Source organism: Pempheris klunzingeri, chromosome 17 (genome assembly GCF_042242105.1).
Source record: "Pempheris klunzingeri isolate RE-2024b chromosome 17, fPemKlu1.hap1, whole genome shotgun sequence".
Classification (NCBI taxonomy): Eukaryota; Metazoa; Chordata; class Actinopteri; order Acropomatiformes; family Pempheridae; genus Pempheris; species Pempheris klunzingeri.
In genome coordinates, this window is record NC_092028.1 from 20,579,321 (window position 1) to 20,598,196 (window position 18,876).

The following is an 18,876-nucleotide window of genomic DNA, read 5'->3' on the forward strand; positions in this document are numbered from 1 at the left end:
GACCTTTTCACTTTATAATCAGTCTGCCTACTGTACACGGCTGAGTGGTTCACATTTTTGTCACTTTCACAGGTCTCCCCGGCTTCTGAAGCAATAGAATTAATGTGGAGTTAATGGATAAAATCCTATAAGTTGACAGTCAATCCTGTTAAGTGACTCGGTGCTCTTACGATAACCTCACATAGTTGTTTCACTGCTGTGCCGGTAATAAAGCATTCGCTCCTCATACAGAGAAACACACACCTTACTGAGGAAGTCAGAAAAACCTCACCTACTTAGAGTCTGCTCACATGGACAGCAGGCTGAAAAGGGCCTTTCCAAACACTACTTGTCTGCCCTCACAGCTTCTCACAGTGAAATATGAACTCTTGGAACAGCATCTCAGGACACTGGACGCTGCAACGATTTTTTGTGATTTATTTTTTTCTCTTCTAATGATGTTTTTTCAAGACTGAACTCAAATCATATGGCCCATCCACCTCCGGGCCACATGTACACACTCAATACCAAAGGAAGGAGTGAAGAAGCTCATGTTATTGAGAGTTCACACTCAATAGGAAACACCTCGGGGTGTAACACTAAAGCACTGTGCACTGCATAGCATTAAAACTTAAATATAACATAAAATCATGTTTAATTTCTACTGTATGCTTGCCATCGCCAACAGGGAGAACTTTGATGAAGCTGAACTCTGAAAACTTTTTTTGTATTCTGTGAATATTGTAAAACTCTTGTTTGATTCGAGCAGGTATCCCAGAAGTTGCTCCTTAAATTACAAGTTTGTGCAATATGTGATAGTTTTCAGGAAGTGTGACATTTATAGGGCGGCACGCTGACTGTCACGCTGAGCCTCGTGTGCTTTTGTTCGTACAGATCTTACATCGCAACAAACCCAATCACGAATCAGATACCTTTTAATGTTAAATTAATATTATATCAACATCAAAAATCAACACCTTCAAAAAGAAAAAAAAAAAAAACCCATTTTCTGCTGAACTTGTTTTGACCACTTGCTGCTTATGCAAATTAACTTCACATAGTATCTCTTTACAGCAAAACCGATGCTGCTTAACTGCCAGCTGTGCCCTGGCTGAAGCTCATGTTTCCAGCAGAGCACACTGTCCCCAGGGATTCAAATAATCTTTCCCTTTTAAGTTGATATAAACCACTGAGAATAAACAACCTTGCCAAGCTTGTGCGCGGCGGCACAGGGGAGCGCCCTCTGGTAATGAAACACCTTCCCTCTCTTCTTGCCGTCGTCCTCTAATGCCAAGGATATCAGGATATCTCACTTTTTCATTTAGTTTCTCACTATTCAGAGATTGCAGTATTACAGTATCAGCATGATATCAGGGCTTGACAGCATTAAGTTATTCCACCCACTCTATGTGGAAAGTCTGACATTATATGGCTAGATTGTGAGGCACGCTGTTCTGTAGATAAACTTTAAAAAGATGCCGTTGTACACACAATAACTATTGTTTCTTTAAAAAAAAAAACATTGACAGGGATAATGAGTTTCACAATTGGTTATACAGTAAAATGTGTTATCTTTACTTGTGGTAAACACCCACTCAGTGTTTCCTGCAGGTTCCTATCTGTCTGGTGGCAAATCAGACCCAGAATCAACATGACTGTGTATCTTCACAATCCTCCTTCAACCTAAAAAAAAAAATCCAGCAGCGATGGAGTGAGTCATTATCTCAGAAATATACCACAGGTGCTGTAAAGGCCAAAAGCGGTTACAGCTAAAAGACTGAGATTTAAAGTTACCCCTGCTGTGACCAAAATAGCCAAGGTGAAAAGTTTGACAGTGCTGTTAGTTAATATTCCACATTCACAAAACAGAGACACTTAAAAGTCACATTAGACACATTTAAGAAAGGAACAAACCATCCGCCGAACTGCAGCCGACTCTGTGATCGGATCAGGTAGGAAATGATTGTTCAGGGAAAAGAGCGGAGGAACTAAAGGAACAAAGGGAACCCTGGGAGTTACAGTAATGTGTTGTTGCTTTGAGAATGAACACAAGTGTCCTGGTTGTTTATTAACCTCCACTGGATCCACGACGAAGGGTCACACAGCGACTGAGCAAAGCCGCCTCATCAAAGTGTCCGAGCAGCGATAAAAAGACGGGCTGCTGTAAATCAGTAGGGTGAGAAGATCTCATTGCTGCTTCCTCTCATAAAAGACTGCGACTCTGCTCCTTCTGCTTTAGTCGAGACTTCCTGCCACTCAGTCACTGCACATTTCAAGCAATTAAACCGGACCCAAGGACCAACTTAATAAAAACATAGAGGCGAGTAAACTAAAGCAGCTTTCATATTGAAAACAGAACTCTTAATACATCCGTCCACTGTGAATGTCAGAATGACATTTGAAGGTTGGTCTTCTTCATGTAGGTGTGATGTCTCCTAAAAGACCAAATGCACTTTCACTGTCAATGATGGGGGACGAAATCCAGTCTTTGCTCATGTTTCCCTTCATGTTATCTGAAGTTAACATGAAGCTTGAGTTAATCAAACCAGTTTCACATCTTCCAAATGTATGTTTTTTTTTTTCCACAACAAAACTGGTGGGATAATAAAAGAGGACATTTGGTACTAAAAACACTGTAAATTTGGGTTTTAACACTGTGGATTTTTGTCCTATGATCACTTACATTGGAAACACACTGGAGAGGGATACTGTATAATAATGGATAGTGTGAAGAGGAGGAATAACAACAGGAAGCAAAAACTTTCTTAATAAACATGAACTCACCGACTTGCTCGAAGCATGTTGTGTGAGCGCAGACGGACCGTACCTCACCTGTGCAGAAGTCTGAACACGCCTGAAATACAGATGACGAGAAAACGTTTGGTGCACTAGAAGCTCTTTATTTTATGTAATAATGAGAAAGAATCAGACTCCTGCAGAGCTTTTGAAATAAGGAAGCTTTGACTGTGAAACCTGTGATGTGAAAGCTGGAAATTCCACATCACATTTCAGTTATTCTTCTCACAGTTTAGTTTTATAGTCATGTTTTTAACACCGTTACTATTTTTTTCCTTTTCCCTCATGTTCTACTCCTTCGTCTTGTGTTTTTGTTGCTGATCTACTGAGAAAAGACAACAAGCACAAAAGCCAAGCACTGACTAAAGGCCATTGAACAGCAGGTTACCTCTCTCCTCACAAACCACAGTGTCAGCCAATTGCTGCTGACATTTTGCCCATGTTGTTTCAATCAAAACTACAGTATTCTGACGCACTGCTTTCTTTTGTTTCTTAACAAAAAGGGGACATGGTTTACAAATGCCATCCTCTCTGCCGTCCGCTGAGCATGTCGGTATTCAACCAAATCAGCTAATTATCACACAGTTTGCTCTGGCAGTAAACTCAGCAGTTTCCTGAATACAGCAAATATTTCCGATCTTCTTGCGTGAAGGTTAAAGTCGACACTCATGGATCTGTCTCCCGCCAGGTAAAAGGGACTCTTTTACTCTGTCTGTCAGGAGGAATCCCAAAATTCAAATTAGTTTCAACTAGCAGAAATAACACAACACAGGAAACTACTGCAGCTACTTCAGATGATAAGCACGGGTTTGAAGTGTCAGTAGCTCTTACTTGCTTTATCAAATCATTGATGAAATAGAACTGATTGCAGGTTGTTGACATCTTTTTGGCACATCCAAGTGGTTTTACATGAAAGAGAGGCTACCTGTTCAAACTATTGTGACACGTCATCTGCCATCAGAGGGGGTTATGAGGGTTGTTAAGAATTAAGCCATTTATTTGCTCTGAACACAACTTCATATTGACGGAGACAAAACCACATGGCTGTAGGATTTTATGTTTTATTTGGGTTTCAGTGATTGATCATTGCGTGGAGGAGGCTACACCCCTGCTTTCTGGCCTAAATGCAACAGTTGATTGATGGCTGTGACGTGGATTTCGATGTCGTTTTCAGTGGCGATCTGATTTGTTTTCTCTGATTGCATCTCCACAGATTCTTTACTCCGGATGGCCAGGACATAAAAGCAGAAAAGCACATAAACAGGGAGCACCTAATCCCTGCTGTCATTCTGATGCTCAACAATCCTGAATTCAAACAAAATGAGAACTGTCCCTGTATCACAGTACAGTCTCAGTCTGAGAAACAGGAAGAAGCACTGATAGCGACACCAGACGCGTCCGTCTGTGCAAACAAACTTGCTGTGATTGCTCGGTTAGGTGGACAAATTGTTAGCCTCTATCAGGTTCTGGTATGAGCTAACAAAAGTCAGTATATTCATTTAATTCAATCAATATGTAAACTTGGACTCCTCAGTGTCAAAGAGCCAGTCCTGTCACAAAATGTCAAATTTGACTTAGCAAATTTAAATATTGTAACTTTAGATGCCATCTGTTGCTCACATTCCACATTTCAGTTTTAGTTGTCTGGTTTATGGCCTCAAGAGATAATTAACAGTGACAAATATTGATTGGAATGTCCTGCGGCGTATTATGTCCACCAGAGATGAGAATATTTAATTTGGTGATATTCTGCTTCAAGCAAAACTGTCGAGTGTTTAATTTTCCCACACGCTGATGTGACCACATGCACAGAATATTATGTGTCACATTTATAAGTTCAATCAAGCAGTGTCCCAAACCTGAGCAGGAAAAACATGTGAATCTTTGTCAGTGTAGAATATGACTATAAACTACATACACAAGAGAAAATAGGCAAAATGTTTCAGGTCATGAAACAAAGTTATGAACAACAAAAACCAGACAGCAAATACACGTCTTAGGTTAACTATTCAACTATTTATCCAGCCGTCTTCATACCGAAAACAACAACAGTGGTGGCCAGTGTTTACGTAGGCGACCTCTAGCAGCTGGAGTAACTTGTAGTAGTATAAAGATAGACAGAATCTGTATAGGAGGTCGGGGTGGATGGATGGATGGGTTAAACACTGGACTTTCACCCAGGAGAGCTCTGTTAGTGTGAAACAGCATCATCGTTACTTCACTTCTATAACTAACATCCGTATTTTAACCCAAACTGTGATATTTTCCTAAACATAACCAAACTGCAACCATTTGACAAAAGTAACTAGGGACTAGTAACTAGTGATTGAAATACAGTCAGTCAAATGAGAACCTTCTGGATTTGCTTGGTGAGTGTGTCGATGATGTGTAGAGCAGGTTTCAACAACATTTCTAGAAAAGTGGTGAAAGAAAATACATTTTCATCCATTATTGTTCTGCAAATACATGAATTAGTTCACCAAGATAGATATAATAGAGCACCAAAAGCACAAACTCTGGAAAATAATAATGTAGAAAAATGATGGAAATATGGCATTTATGGGGTGTGTCCAGTTTTGGTGACGCTGTGGCCTTGTTTGGTCGTCTTCCATGTAATTAGTAGGTGGGGCTGCGAACGTCTGGGCACATGACTCCACAGAAAGACTCCATGCACTCCATGCTTTCTTTATCTTAACCCAACCCCAACATTCCCACAACACACTCACACACTATCCCTTTGAAAAACAAATACTTCATTTAAACAAGCTTCTTCCTTTCTTTTTTTTTTGCCACGGCCTGCATGCCATTTGTGAAACTATCAATTTGATTGAATGAGAGAAAAACAAAGTAACTGCTTTTTGGCAGGACTGAACACAACTACTTCCGTCCGCCCGGATAACTGTTGCTGTTGGCTGTTGAAGAGAAGGGAGGGGATGAATCCCAAACTGGCTGTTGATCACAACCCATTCGGACACTCTTTCATGTTAGAATGACAAACAGTCATAGTTCTTCTGTGCTGTTTATTCTTTGGTCTCAATCTTACTCGAGGTTGTTTTGATGTAGCAGCTGATGATCTGTGGAGAACCGGGATAACTGTGGGGTTTTCTCCGGTTCTGGTTTACATGCGCTTGTCTTACTTAGATAAAAAAATAAAATACTCTTTTTTTATTTTTATTACAAACTTTATCTTCAGTTTTGGATCAAACTGACATCAGCTGGTTGTGCAACAATCCTTTCCCACTGACTGATGGGGTGTCGGCGCTCTGTGGACCCGTGTGCCTCCTCCTGTTTAGCTCAAGCTAACAGGTGCTCATAAGATTAAGAGTGTGTCCTAATAAGAGCTTTCAGGCAGACAGGGGTATGAATGAATGGTGCACAGTATAGCTGCCGTAGTTTAGGAGTATTTCTGAAATCTATTTTAACATATGCATTGAAATTGTTGTTTTATTTTGACTTGATTAACGTGGTTTTCTTTAAATCTTCTAGTGTTTTATATTATGTATATAAATGGTTTAAAGGCGATAAAATATTATAGAAAATGACATATTTTGCTAAAAGGATGGAGCAGAATTACACTGAAGCTCTTGGACTGTTGGATTTGAATTTAATTCACATTAAAGTCACCTCAGGGTACCGTTCTTCTAGAAGGAAAACATTGATAGCCAATTAATTAATTTAGTCTCGATCCGAGGGTTGCGGAGTTTTTGACCCATGAACAGTTTCTGTCATACTTCATACACACAAACCAAGTAATTAAGTTCTTTGTAAAATTAAAGATTTATTAAACTACTAACCACACACACACACACACACACACACACACACACACAAATGCTTGTACTTCTATCTTTGTGAGGACCCTCATCGACATAATGGATTCCCAAGGCCCTTACCTTAACCTTAATCAAATCCTATTCTAAGCTTTACCTTTAAACCAAATCTTAACCCTGACATGTCCTCAGTCTGCTAGTAAGATGCACACTTTAGTCCTCACTATGTAATACACACTATAAAACTACTGAGATGAATAAACTAAACCTATTCAGTGCTTCTTGGTGTGAGACAGAACCTCCACATCTTTGGTTTTAACTCACAGTGACAGAAGATCTCTTCAGGGAGTGTAAAAATAAATCTAGGTGTGTGGATTGACACTGAACTTACCTTGTTAAATCACACACTAAAATGTACTTTTTTCATGATTTCAGCCATGATCATTGAGTAAATACACAGAAGAGGCTGATTTCATGTTTGTATGGACCCAAAATAAAAGTGTGTCAGATGATTTCATGCTTCTCAGTGTTAAAGTTTATTTAAGTGCTGTATTTCGTAGTTGGTACAACTTGCTAGTTGAAGTTAGTTGAGTTGAACTTGATTTACTTAACAAGATTCAAAATACACACACCGTATCGAAACAGTTTTTGATGTAGTATTTCCCCTGTCTGTCTGTGTGTGTGTGTGTGTGTGTGTGTCATTTCCATGTGAGAGTGTGTGTGTGCTAAAAATGGCAAAACATGAAAAGTCATCTCCACCTACATTTCCTGCACGGCTCTATTTGTCTGCTCCCATACAAGATGCAGAGCATTTCATCTGTAATGACCGAGGTGACTGAGATGGGCCGAGAACCCACCTGCTCGTACTCCCAGATTAATTTTTAAAGATACCTGATACTGACAACCCTCCAGCATGCTCCTCCTTGAACAGTAACGTTTGATTTTCCTGAGGAGCCTCGCAGTTCATCGGGCATCTCGGCATACGAGTGGCATCGGTGCAGGAGGAGGCACGGAGCGTGAGAACAGGAGCAAGACCAGCATCACTCTAAGGTGTTTGTAAAAAGAAGTAACATCATAAGCTGGTGTATATCACAGAAACCCAGCAATCACACAGAGAGGGAACATGCAGAGCAGCACAATCCCCCAGCACTCAATACAGTCAGTGATATATTTCACAGTGTTATCTTCTTATCCGTCTTTCCCTCCCCAGTCATGCAGATGTTATGTACCTGAAGATGTTCCACCCCTTCACAAATAAAACAGGTGGCACACCTGAAGTGTGTTTACACGAGCCGCACTATAAAAGGCTGAGCTTGAGAATCAAACACAACATCATGTGTTTAACTGTCCTTAGCAGGAAAAGCCCAAACAATAAAGGACATTTCACCTGTCTGGTGTCTCGCCAACTAATCTCTTCCTTCTAACACCAATGTCTTTTTTTTGTGGGTCCCATATGGATCGGCACTGTACTAAGCCATATCTATTATTGAAGCATGAGGGAGAATTTTTAGAGCACTCTGAATTTCTGCCGTATTCATTATTTATATCTAAATCCTTCTTGGTCCCCACTACATATTCAGATCTCATTTACCGTCATCCGTGCAGACTCGTCGCCTTTATCCTCCAGGAATCTAGTCTCAATTAATGTTCTTACCGAGATTTGATAGAATATTTGAAAGGAAAGGTGCTTGGCAGTGACCATGGAAACACACAGAAGAATAAATTTGTGTGCTCTTTATGCAGACATTTGAATAATCTAATTGTATGGATGCTTTTTTTAAATATTATTGGTATCTCAGTATATTCACCGTGTTGCCCAGCAGAGCCCTCTCACGCTTTTGTCAGAGCTCGGTTATGTATGGCACCACGAAGAGGACTTTATCCACAGAAAGCTTTAGGATCAGCGCATAAATGTTTCATTTAAACAAATTGATTGTTGCAAATACTGATGGAGGTGTTCAATTTTCTGTCTTGTTTGTCTTTCACAGAGGGCTGACTCTGCATCCAGACCGTTCCTGCACTGCTGAGGGGAATATCTACACACAGCCGGTGTCTGTCAGAGGAGATAGTGTTGCAACCATATAGAAGAATGAAAAAGTGGGTGGGGGTGGGGGGAAAAAAGCTTCAATCATTCATCACCTCTCCCTGCACCAGTGTCATTGGGGTGGAGATTCAGAATTCAAAGAACAAGGTTCAGAGTTGCTAAAAGTGCAGGAACACAAGAGGATGTTTTTGGTGATTTGTCATACTTTTTGCGTGCTAGACAGAACTGTAAAGTGCTACGATTCAGCTCTGGGAAGGATCTTCCAGGACCACGAGATCAGAAGTGTCACATTTATTTCCATTTATGTGCGTGTGTTTTTTTCCTTTTACCGGTTCTGTTCTTATATTGTAACAGTAGTGGAGGCTATAAGCAAGGCAGAAACTAACTGTAAGACACAACAACCAACAAATTAAAAAACAAAGGAAAAATGAAATAAAAGTTCTGTCAAACATGTTTCCTCCATCAATTCAATTCCAAAACACTCAAATTAAGTTCTCATTTGTTGTGGAAAACAACAACAAGCGAGCATATCGGCTCATTAGGCTGCTATTAAACAGGGAAATGTCAGTCCTTTATTTCATTTAGACTGACAAATTAACTATTAACAAATAAAATGTCCACCAACACTGTGACCACGTCTGCAGACTAACAAATGCTCAGTTTTCATTTGGCCACAACATTTGTTGTGAGTGTGCTTTTCCCTCCCATTTGCTGCTTGTAAGGCTAATGTAGGGCACATCAGTGATATGCATGAATTATTTACCATAAACAAATGTTATACTGTAGATTTAATTATGAATTGAAGTGGAAGCCTCATTTTTTTCCCTTTTAGTTTTACACCTCTGGGAGCTGCTAGACAAAGAAAGCTCGGCAAACAGAAGTTGTGATGCAGGCTGGCACCTCAGGACACTGCTGAAGTGACCATCAGTACCACGCTCATGTCTGCCATACAGTAGCACTGTGACATGCATTAACTCAACAAACAACACCTAAAGACACACTGACTACTATTCTGCTGCTTGTAGCTGATAAACCAAACCCGCAAAATTGCCTCCTCCTCCTCCTCCTCCTCCTCCTCCTCCTCCCCAGCTCAACAAGAGGCAGAGTTTACACTCGTGAATCCAGCTGCCAGGACGCATCATCTCCTCAAACTCAGACAGCGTCTGAGGGAGAGCTGCAGCCGGAAGGGAAGGGGCTGAGATAACGTTTTTATCTTGAGCTTATTAGATAGTTTTGGTGTGATGGTAGATGTTTATTTGACGGGGACGATGTGCAGTACAGTCACTGCACCAAATATTTGGTGCACTCTCCTCTTCCTTTGTTCTTCTCCTTATGTTTTACTCTCCTCTTTTAATTCACTTCTTTTGTCCTCATTTTCTTCTTCCTGCTTGTTGAGGTCTTAGGCCTGATTGTGGCCTATTGCCACAGTGTAACGACGGACGGCCGTTGCTCCTTGTTTGTGGAGAGACTGTGTTGATGTCATGCTGGTTGTTGGAACTTACCTCTGCCTGTCCTCTTCCTCCCAGGGTGTCCGGGCAGTAATGCCATGTGGGAAGTGGGTAGAGGGGAGTTTCGTTTTAGATAAATGTAAAATAATTGTGTATGGTAATTAGGGGGGTATTTATTAAATGGGTTGAGTAGGTTTGGTTGATTAACATTTGTTTAGTATATAGATTCAGTTGGATGTGGGTTGTATAAATGTGTGGTATTTATTTATTGTGGTTTGTAAGCTCCCGGTCAGGTGGTAGGTGCCTGATGGGGACAGGTATTTAAGATGGTGGTTTATGTGCCGGGGGGGTTGTTGTTGTTGGGTTTGATTGAGCTGGGGCACATGCTGGAGAGGGGCCTGGTGCTGCACATTTAAAATAAAGGAAATATGAAAGTGCATCTTCTCTGAGTCCTGGATTTTTCTTCATGGGTCGCCTCACTGACACACAGTAGGCTGTCTGTAATGATGGGTTTTAATAGTGGTTAGATTTCACAACAGTGACAAACAAGGCCGAGGCTCAGGGAGACACCATGGTTACCTGGCTGGCTGTCACCACGGTGGATGCTGCTCGGCGGGGCGCTCGTTTGCATGCGTTAACTGTGGGGACTGTGAAGAGGGAAGATGGAGGGAGAGGGAGGGAGGGGCAGGGGCTCGTGCCTCCTCGTAGGATTACACCTCCGACGCTTAATGGTTAAAGGTCTCATTGATGTAGATGACTAATTAGAAAAAGAATACATCCACAGAGCTTTTGGAAAGATTTAATTATGATTGTGAGAGAACCATTTAAAGAACCGACAGGTCCAAAATGAATGTTTTGTGTGAGATGTTTGTTTCTAACAAGGCTTGTGAGACAATAGTATGACAATGTTGGTATCACGTGGTGGCCTATCTCTGTGTCATCAGCAACCACAAGTCTTAGTAGTTAACGTGGCAGGCATTTTAGCATGTATTAGCTAGCTTAGCGGAATCGTCCATACAACAGTAACCCCAAAAATTACAATAAGACAACAACCAGCAGCCACAGTCCAAACAACCTTTACTAAAGTGTTGTCTCTGGTTAGATTGTACAACTATTAAAATAACAGTGAAAGCTGTAACGTCATAGTTTCCTGAAATAATGTTTAATGAAGACGTGCGTGATTAAGCCAAGTCTTTCTAAATCCTCCGACAACCTGGTTTAGTTTCGTCCTCCACGCGACTTCACACCTCAGGAGGAGCATTTCAGAAGCAGAGCCCGTCTGACTGAATGACTTGCTAAGATTTTTTCCTTCATTTTCAGGTTTCTAACGTGGAAGAGCAGGCGAGTCTGTTTTGATTGTGTTAATTGAAGGTATTTACTGTGTTTCTCTGGAGGCTTTCAGTGTTCTAAGGTGATTCTCTCATTGTCAGCTGTGTTCAAAAAAATCTTCTGACACCTTGGCTGTGGAGGAGGCAAATTTAAAAATTAAAATGTAAAACTAGAAAAAAAAAAGAAGGAAGCGTCTTGCAAAGAGGACACTAGTCAGAGGCCAAAAGGGCTCGAGCGTGAGCGCCACCTGGGGCCTGTCTGTGCATGTGACTGCCTGCAAAGGCACTCAGCCGGTTTATTTTCATCAATGCAGAGTAAACTGGAGACTTATACCAAGGTCGTGTGCTATATAACCAACAATGCTCCCAACTTAGTAAAAGCCTGCAGGGACCTTCTCTGGGAAGGAGATGAGCGCACACTTCAGTATGCAGAGGTTAAGTTGAGGATATTTATCGGTGGAAGGCTTTGGGATTTGGTGCTGAGTAGAATTACTATAGATGCTCTGGAGGCAGTGAGGTAAAGTTTGCACTGTGGCAGACAGCAGCAGCAGCTGCAGAACAATGAACATGAACAATGAACTGTTAGTGAACAATGAACCTGACGTGAAAACAGATTAATTATCCTCCATGTTGCTCTTTTTAGGGCAAAGTCTCTGCAAATGACCATTCAGCAAAGAGATTAGTGCAAATAAGATAAAACAAGCTACACTCTTCTCAAACAGGTAATGGTGGATGAACTGATCATCGACGAAATCAAACAATGTGAAAACGATATGACTTGTGGTGATGTGTCGATTGTTCCCGAAGCCAAGAATTCAGTTATTTTAGGTTTGAACGAAACAGGAAATTGAAATGATCCCAAATAAAGTTTTGCGCCAGTAAAAAAAACTTCCACTGCACTGCAAAACCCTTCCAGTCAGCCTTCTCCCAGACAACTCACTGAAGTTACAACTTATCCATCAAATGTCTCAAAGGGATCCAGCCAGTAAAAGCAACACACTTTACTCTGCACAACACAAGATTACAACCTGCACTCACAGAGCTGCATCAGTCAGTGTGGATCACGTAGTGCACCTGGACTGTAATGTATATTTTCCTCTGCTCCCTCTGGGAACACACTGCATATCTTCTAGTTGTTTTCTCCTTTAGAGGCGAGAAGTTCTATAAACGACCCTCAAACTGAGCACACTTGATGTCTAATGCACAGGCTGAAATACAGTTCTCTATTCCCCATCTTAGTCAAGCTGAACACAACCTATTTGAAGAAGATGACAACTAAGAGGCTCTAGATGATGGAGCTGACACATCCAGAGAGCGCCGGCTGTGATGTCCCCGTACTGAAGCTTGAATTTTTGCCACACTATCAGTGTAAGACTGCTTTTGAAGTGAGTTGAAAGAACTTCAATCCCATGATGACTGGGTGCACTTCCTCGTCTGTGACCAAACTGTGAGTGAGCGTGGGTACACAGCAAACCTAATGAGGATGCTAATATTTCACTTTTACTCCCAAACAGCCTGCAGACAGATAATGATTTTTTTTTTTTCATCATACTTGCATAAATTCAATGTTATTAAATGTCAAGGGTTGATCTTAACTGCAAATCTGAGCAATACAGAGGGAAGAGAAAGTATTACTTAATATCTTCAAAAAATAATCCAGCACTTTATTTTAATTCACCACCATAACCATGCTGGTTTCTTTTTAAACTGTGTTGGGTCTATAACCACCTACTGAAGATTAAATGCGGCAATGCAACATTTTCTGTTCCTCTCTTATTCTTCCACAAGGGAAAATCATATCTTTTAATTTATGCGTAGCATCCGAGTGGCAGATGAATACAATATTTCAAAGTTCTGTGTGATTTTAACAACCTGCTGTCAGAGTATTACACACAAGAAAGGTTCACATGTGCAGGGTTTACATGTGGGAATAGTGACGATCTGCAACCTGTTGGTCCATCGCTGAGCCCTCGACTGTCAAGTTCAGAGAGAACAAAAGAGGAAATCACTCTGGAGGCACAAAACACTTATTGGGGCACTAATAAACGTAGATCTGCTCTTTATCAGATCACACCAGCATGCCGTGTGTCATGTTGGTCACTGTGTGCATCATCATTCAAGCAGTTCATTTTGCACATTCAGAGCAGATTTGAGTTCATAAACAATCCTCCCACCTCCTGCTCTTCTTTTCCTCCTGAGTAACTTTTATCTGTGACCTCTTCCAGTGACCTCTATCTTTGTAAAAGAGTTGTTCATGCTCACTAATACTAACTACTCTGGACTGTCCTTGACTGTCAGTTTGCCAAACAATATGTGTTTCATATTTAAACAGGCGGGTTTCAGCAAACAAAGCTTCTTGTTGGGGTTTCAAACCGGCACAGGGGAATTAACCTTGGGCAGCGACTCGTTCAAAAAACAAAAAACTGTCGAAAAAGTCTTGAATATCTTTAGATAGAGAGCCGTTATTTGTAGTGCTTTAGAAAAATGTACCCACCTCTGTGTGCGTAGTTAACCTCTTACTTCTGTGGAGTATTGTTTCCTGCTCTTTTTTAACTGTCGAGGTTTTTGCTTGAATGAATAAACATTTTCACATCTTGAACCAAAGAGGAAACTTTTACAGGAGCTGTTAGATTGCTCAGTTTTGTAGTTGACAATTCCCTCAAATTAAAGCTGAGGTTTTTTTTTCCCTCCCCATCATGTTGTAATTCCCCATCTAAAGCAGTGACTGCAGCGCTTGTCCAAATATTTAGACAACTTAGACAGCCAGTGTTTTCAGTGTCCCCAAATATTTAATTATCCCAAACAACATGTCTCTCAGGTAAATGACACGCTGCTTTGTATTGCAGGGCGTAGAGGACGAGAGAAGATGGAGGCCAAAGGAACAGAGGAGGAGTCTGGGAGGCAGAGAGCAGGAGCAGGAGCTCCGACAGCTGAGAGTCAGTGGTGCTAATGTGGGGTCTGAGAGTGTAACCTCACTCTCAGTGCGCTCTGATTAAAGAATGATTTATAGGCCTGCTGGAGAGCCCGCTCAGCAATCCGTCTCCTCAATGAGATTTTTTTTCTCCCTTTCGAGGGGTTTGGTAAATCAAGCCATCTTGGAGAGGATCTCGGGTGGACAATGTCAATGTGGTACTGAGAGGCAGTCATTAAATGCTATAATCATGAAAGCGTGGGGTGGAGGGGAGGAGGGGAGGGGGGGTGGGGGGGTCACAGGTGCACGCAGACGCTTATTTGTCACAAACCGTGTTTGTCCCGACTCCTTCGGCTGAATAAATCAGTGCATGGAGACGTTCACGCATTTAACATTCCCACAGATTGATCATCACACTGACCTAAGTTTCTTTTGCATGTGAAGTTTTGAGATGTTGAGAATTAACGTTATGTTGAGATTATACATCCTCTGGTTGTTTAAACCCAGTTTATGGTGGTTTCAATTTCAGTTTAGTGTTAAGATGGTTTGCTTGTTTAGTCTATTTTAATAGGCCTAGTTTTAGATCAGTTTTAATTAGTTTTAGTTTATTTTAAAATGGGGTGTGTGTCGGGGCGAGATTTAAAAAGGTCAGTTAAACTGGTACAGCATTTTATTAATTCAGCTGCACCACAATAATGTAAAATGACACTGGATATAATTTGATTTTTGTGGGAAACAATTGGAATCATTGTGTGTGTGTTTTTTTTTTTTTTTAGAAAATAAGACACTGATGACTAATAGATAAAAATTACTTGACAAGATGGAAATTTCACTGCTGGCCTGAAGACTTCTGCACAACAGCAGAACAATGGCAGCACTTCTGATGGGAAGTCACTGCAGAGTGCTCTGGCACGCCCATCAATCATTAACAAATCCTCCACAGACTGAATCGTATCTATCAAATGGTGTCGTGAAGCCATTTGTCCAAAGGGTTCTGCATGACGCTGTGGTCTGAATCACAAGTGTAACAGTTATTGCAACAATGAACAGCTTTTCATTTCCATATTATCTCCAAAATGTACAATATGTTTGAATTTGGGTCACAATGGGACATTCCAGTTACCTCGGTTATGATTATGCCGCATTCAAGCTTGTATTCCACGACTGTGACCTTTTTATTAACCAAAGCACACAACCGCTCCGTGTGATGTTTCCCAATTATCTCTTCCTGTTTACCCAATTACATTAATTAGAATGCACTGTATTTACATAACCCAGAACAAATAAGCCATTGAGCTAAACCTATTATTAAGCTTCTGCGAAAATAATTACTCCACCTACTGTTGCCATTGTTGTGATGCGGCTAAATTCAGGGACAAGCTGTCACAGACGAGCCTGCTTATTGACGTAAGAGAAGAACAGTGGGTTGGGCTTCATGGTTTCATGGTCACAATTAAAGCTTCATGTGGCAAAACCACAATTAAAATGAAAGCATGGTGTTCATTATCGATGGGAGACGTTTTTGGATTCAAAGTCATACCTACTGTAACTAAAAGTACACAAGTATTAGCATCATAATGTAGATATCTCTTCTTTTCTTTGTACTGGCTTACAGCACTTACCTCTGAAATGTTGTGGGGTAAAAGAAAGTACAGTACTTAAGAGTAAATTTACCTTGTAGCTTCCACCACTGGTGTTTATTATGGGTGAATTCTGCAAGTTAAACACACTGAATATATCGTCATTATAGGTCAAAATGTCAAAATGTACAGCCTCAATGCAAAATTGTCTGTCCTTCAGTAAAAGTTTTTCATCCACTCAGTAACACAAAGCCAGCAAAGAGTCCACGAAGATGTTCCAACTGTGTGCTTTACTCTATATTTTCAGATTTGGCCTTTAGCAATGTAGCCCACGTACAAAGCTAACCTGCCTGAATAACAGTGATTAAATTGGGCAGACAGCTTGCTCATCATTATGGCACAAGGAGAGGGCAGTCAGAGAATACTTCAAGGTGCTTAACAGTCACAGAACACAATATTTATCTCTGCTGATTAGCTTGTATAGAGGACAGGAGCAGGGATGATGATTATTCCTGAAGATGACAGAGGCAACATGTTGGAGTGCTGGCTTTATAAATGTCGGGCTCGGCATAGTAATTTGACGTTTTTAGCACCATTTCCCCCCCCGTTGCATATACCAGCTGAAACATGCACATCTTACTGACTACTACATGGAATAAAGAGCAGCCTTGCAAAGACAAAAGGGCTCCTCTCAGAATGCTAACAGACAAAAACAAATAGTTACACAACAGCTGCGTTTGTGATTCTCACTCTGCAAGTCACATCCCAACACTGGGTCTGTGCGATTAACCAGGTAGTCTGCCTCGCATGGATATGACAGGCCTGCAAACATTATGTCCTGAATATGTAATAGATTTTTATGGAAGGAATGTGTGTAGCTACTTGCAACAGAGCTATCTCCCTGGAAAAAGTGCCAATTATAATATTAAAGTTGTCTCTACCAGTGACCTTTTTGCATTTGCTCTGTATGCTATTACACTCAATCAAGAAAGGTCAGTGGTGGACGTGGGTCTCATGCAAAAGCTTTTTCTTTTTTCATCTTGTGTTGGCTGTTTGTGCACAGGAGTGGTGAAAAATCCAATTGTACAAACACATGGAATATCATCCATGTGGCTTTGCATTAGATTTTGTGTTTGCATGCACTGATATGACTGGAATAACAACAAGCACTGTATGTTGGAGTTTTGTGGAATAAGCATGTGACTTTGAGATGAGAGGCCGTCGTTCTTTGGATTTATACATTTTCACAATAAAAGTTTTTACATGAATTTACAGAAACATCAACAGAGCATTTAAGTTTGATATTACCTCTGAAATTAAACGACCAAATGAAGCTTTTCTATTCTATAAACATCTATTTTTGCTCCGATCTTAAATCAGTAAAGTTATTTTTTCTGCAGCCAAGTGCAGTGCAATGAAACATGTCTGCCATTCACACAGTGATGATTGCCTGTGAACATACAGCACACAGACTGAACAGGATCCCACCTGCTTTGCATAGTCATATCAGTGTTTGAGAAGGGAGCCACTTGGTGGGCAAACTCTGAATTTTTCTCTGAATCTTCCTGTCAAATAAAAGCAACAGCCTCTCTTATCTTTCTAATTCCAATTCATAAGAATCCTGTGTTTTGTTCTAAGGCATGATGACGGTACATTTTGCATTTTATTGTGCAGATGTTGTGATGAAGTGGGTCTGGATGCCCAGCAAGCACAGAGCACGACATGGAGCTACATCACGTTCAAGATCTCTGACTCTAACTATCTCTAACTGGGCTGTTATCCAGATATTCAGTATGAATGAACTCATTGAGGTTATTTTCATGATACTCAGTTTGAACTGTAAAAAAGAGAGAAAAAAGGATTCATTCAGACTGAATGAACTGACTGTTATCATTTCTGAGAAAGGAATTATGATATTGTCCTTCACAACTTCAGCCATCTGAAGTATGTGATATACTTCAATAGGTTTTGTAGTTCAAGCTCCTGTGTATAGTTTTATTCACAGTTACAGTCACAATAGAGAGTCGTATCGACGGATCGTTCAACTTTGCAGCAGATTTTTGAGTCAGCAGCATAAAGATGTGACCCCAAACAGATTTGTTGATGATGATCTGTGATTATCTGACTCGGCTTGAGTCGGATTGATTTTTGAAGTTGGACCTCGATAAAACCAAACAACGGAGAAACTGATGTATTTGAGAGGTAAGAAAATAAAGAATTTATTTCTTGAATCCAATATTGAGCTATTTGAAGGTTTTTGGTTTTTTTAAATATATCTTCCCTTTCCACATCTCTAATGGTTTCTAACAAATGTGGACATACATTGGGCATACGTTGGTTATCAACAGCTTAGCCCAGTGCTCAGTTAACTGTCAAACGCTGCACACATTTAATAAAGTTCCTCGATTCTCTCACGTAAGAGAGGAAGTATGTGCTAACTGAGCAGCAGGATGGGCCACAGACGCCAATCAGATCAGCTCCACATGGGCCTTCTTTTGGCACAAATGGCGGAAAAATAAGTTTAGAGGGCGGCATGACACTGCAGCTCACTGATTCATATTATTTCCTCCCTCCTTGAGAGTCTGAATTCGATTACTGGTCCAGGCAACGCACGCACTTTTCATTCACTTCAGTGTTTTCACTCAGTGTTTTCACTGAATGAATATTCCACCACTATTGAAAAACTCTCACGTGTCCACATTAGGGCTTGACCCCTCCGTTTGTCATATTTCTCTCTCCTTTGAGAAAGCATGTTGTCGTGAGTGTGGCTCTGAGTGAGCGGGGGACTCGCTTACTTGTGTCAACAGAGACGGTTACACTTCGATTCATCATTTCCTGTGGGCGGAGAAGTGTCCACCGCCAAACGCTGCATCTCATTTGAATGAAAACGGTGAATGTATTGGTCTCAGTGAGAAGGAGACATTCTGCTTCACCGACACCACCATCACTACCATAATCACACCCTCACGTCAAAGCCGGAGCATGTTGAAGAATAAACAGGCAATAAAAGCTAATTGTTG